Here is a 3,503-nt window from a genome sequence, read left to right on the forward strand (position 1 = left end):
TGGAGATGAGGAAGGAGAAGGAGAAGGAGAAGGATGAGAAGAAGGAGAAGGAGAAGGATGAGAAGAAGGAGAAGGAGAAGGATGAGAAGAAGGAGAAGGAGAAGGATGAGAAGAAGGAGAAGATGGAGAAGGAGAAGGATGAGAAGGAGGAGAAGGAGAAGGATGAGAAGAAGGAGAAGGAGAAGGATGAGAAGAAGGAGAAGGATGAGAAGAAGGAGAAGGAGAAGGATGAGAAGAAGGAGAAGGATGAGAAGAAGGAGAAGGATGAGAAGAAGGATGAGAAGAAGGATGAGAAGAAGGAGAAGGATGAGAAGAAGGATGAGAAGAAGGAGAAGGATGAGAAGAAGGAGAAGGAGAAGGATGAGAAGAAGGAGAAGGATGAGAAGAAGGAGAAGGATGAGAAGAAGGAGAAGGAGAAGGATGAGAAGAAGGAGAAGGAGAAGGATGAGAAGAAGGAGAAGGAGAAGGATGAGAAGATGGAGAAGGAGAAGGATGAGAAGATGGAGAAGGAGAAGGATGAGAAGAAGGAGAAGGAGAAGGATGAGAAGAAGGAGAAGGATGAGAAGAAGGAGAAGGATGAGAAGAAGGAGAAGGAGAAGGATGAGAAGAAGGAGAAGGATGAGAAGAAGGAGAAGGATGAGAAGAAGGATGAGAAGAAGGATGAGAAGAAGGAGAAGGATGAGAAGAAGGATGAGAAGAAGGAGAAGGATGAGAAGAAGGAGAAGGATGAGAAGAAGGAGAAGGATGAGAAGAAGGAGAAGGAGAAGGATGAGAAGAAGGAGAAGGAGAAGGATGAGAAGAAGGAGAAGGATGAGAAGATGGAGAAGGAGAAGGATGAGAAGAAGGAGAAGGAGAAGGAGAAGGAGGAAGGATGAGAAGAAGGAGAAGGATGAGAAGAAGGAAGGAAGGAGAAGGATGAGAAGAAGGAGAGAAGGAGAAGGATGAGAAAGAAGGAGAAGGAGAAGGATGAGAAGAAGGAGAAGGATGAGAAGAAGGAGAAGGGAGAAGGATGAGAAGAAGGAGAAGGAGAAGGATGAGAAGAAGGGAGAGGAGAAGGATGAGAAGAAGGAGAAGGAGAAGGATGAGAAGAAGGAGAAGGATGAGAAGAAGGAGAAGGATGAGAAGAAGGATGAGAAGAAGGATGAGAAGAAGGAAGGATGAGAAGAAGGATGAGAAGAAGGAGAAGGATGAGAAGAAGGAGAAGGAGAAGGATGAGAAGAAGGAGAAGGATGAGAAGAAGGAGAAGGAGAAGGATGAGAAGAAGGAGAAGGAGAAGGATGAGAAGAAGGAGAAGGATGAGAAGAGAGAAGGAGAAGGATGAGAAGAATGGAGAAGGGCGAGGATGAGAAGAAGGAGAAGGATGAGAAGAAGGAGAAGGAGAAGGGATGAGAAGAAGGAGAAGGATGAGAAGAAGGAGAAGGATGGAAGAGAGAAGAGAAGGATGAGAAGAAGGAGAAGGAGAAGGAGAGAAGAAGGAGAAGGATGAGAAGAAGGAGAAGAAGGGAAGAAGGAAGAAGGATGAGAAAGAAGAGAAGATGAGAGAAGGAGAGAAGGATGAGAAGAAGGAGAAGGATGAGAAGAAGGAGAGAGAAGGAAAAGAGAAGGAGAAGGATGAGAAGAAGGAGAAGGAGAAGGATGAGAAGAAGGAGAAGGAGAAGGATGAGAAGAAGGGAGAAGGATGAGAAGAAGGAGAAGGATGAGAAGAAGGAGAAGGAATGAGAAGAAGGAGAAGAAGAGAAGGAGAAGGATGAGAAGAAGGAGAAGGAGAAGGATGAGAAGAAGATGAGAAGAAGAAAGAAGGATGAGAGGAAGGAGAAGGATGAGAAGAAGGAGGGAAGGATGAGAAGAAGGAGAAGGATGAGAAAGAGAAGGATGAGAAGAAGGATGAGAAGAAGGGAAGAAAGAAGAGAAGGAGGAAGAGAAGGAAGGAAGAAGGAGAGAAGAAGAAAGAAGAGAAGTGTGACAGTTTCTGTCTATTCTGACAGTTCTGGGACATTCACTCCATACAGCGGTTTGAAACATTGTATCTATTTGTTTCCATAAATGGATCCAAAAAGTGTATGTGCAGAGTCCTCTATTCTGCAGATACACTTAGAGGAGCTCTGCAGATACACTTAGAGGAGCTCTGCAGATACACTTAGAGGAGCTCTGCACATACACTTTTTGCCGGCTTGGAATTATTCTTATTTTCATCCTACTTCTTCTTCTTCTTCTTCTTCATCCTCATCCTCGTCCTCTTCTTCTGAGGATGAGGATGAGGATGAAGAAGTAGAAGAAGAAGAAGAAGTAGGATGAAAATAAGAATAATTCCAAGCCGGCAAAAAGTGTATGTGCAGAGCTCCTCTATTTCTGACAGTTCTCTGACAGCTTCTTCACATGTACAGCGGTTGAAACATCTGTATCCTAAATGGAAACTAATAGATACAATGTTTCAACCGCTTTACATGTGTTCCTTCTGTCAGAGAACTGTCAGAAATAGCGGAGCTCACTGCAGGGACACTTTTGCCGGCTGATCGGGAAATATTCGATTCGCGCACCCGAAGTAGGCAAAATTTCGGATTCGACGCGAATCGAATATTTCCTGAATTCGTATCGAATTCGGTTCGCCTGGTTCGATTCGCTCATCTCTAGTCACTTGCCTGTAATGAAGAATGTCTCACAATGGGCAAGCAGCTGGATCCTGGAGAAATATTCACTGCAGGGATGCCCTGTCCTCTTCCTTCCTCTGCCTCGTCTTCTTCACTGCAATGGTGCACAGCTTCGGGTCTTCAAACAGAACAGACGGTCCAATGGGGACACCCCTCCTCCTCCACTGAGAAAAGTAATTTAGTTAATTACATTGCTTGTAACCTGGTCTGTGAATCTCCCCCATTCCCATACTGTGTTACAAGCAACACAATGAAAGACCTCTTCTCAATGGAGAAGGGTGAAGGAATGGGGGATCCCTCATTGGTCATCTGTATTGCTGTTCTGCCTGAAGACCCAAAACTGTTGTCCATGGCAGTGCCAGAAGTCTAGAGACAGGAAGAGGACTGGGTATCCCTGCAGTGAAGATTTCGCCAGGATTCAGCTTGCCTGAACAATGTGGGACATCCTTCATTACAGGTAAACTATGCGACTGAAGCTCTAGGATGAAGCAAAGGGCAGATCCCTCTTGGATCATCTGTACTGCTGTTTCCTGAAGGCCCAAAACTGTTGTCCATGGCAGCGCTGGAAGTCTAGACACAGGAAGAGGACTGAGCATCCCTGCAGTGAAGATTTCTCAAGGATTCAGCTTGCCTGGACAATGTGAGACAACCTTCATTACAGGTAAATTACACGACTGAAGCTCTAGGATGAAGCAAAGGGCAGATCCCTCTTGGATCATCTGTACTGCTGTTTCATGAAGTCCCAAAAACGTTGTCCATGGCAGTGCTGGAAATCTAGATACAGGAAGAGGACTGGGCATCCCTGCAGGGAAGATTTCTTCAGGTTCCAGCTTGTTGTACAATGTAGGACATCCT

This window comes from Staurois parvus, unplaced genomic scaffold, assembly GCF_062004578.1.
Source record: "Staurois parvus isolate SC_StPar_1 unplaced genomic scaffold, SC_StPar_1.0 ptg001774l, whole genome shotgun sequence".
Taxonomy (NCBI): domain Eukaryota; kingdom Metazoa; phylum Chordata; class Amphibia; order Anura; family Ranidae; genus Staurois; species Staurois parvus.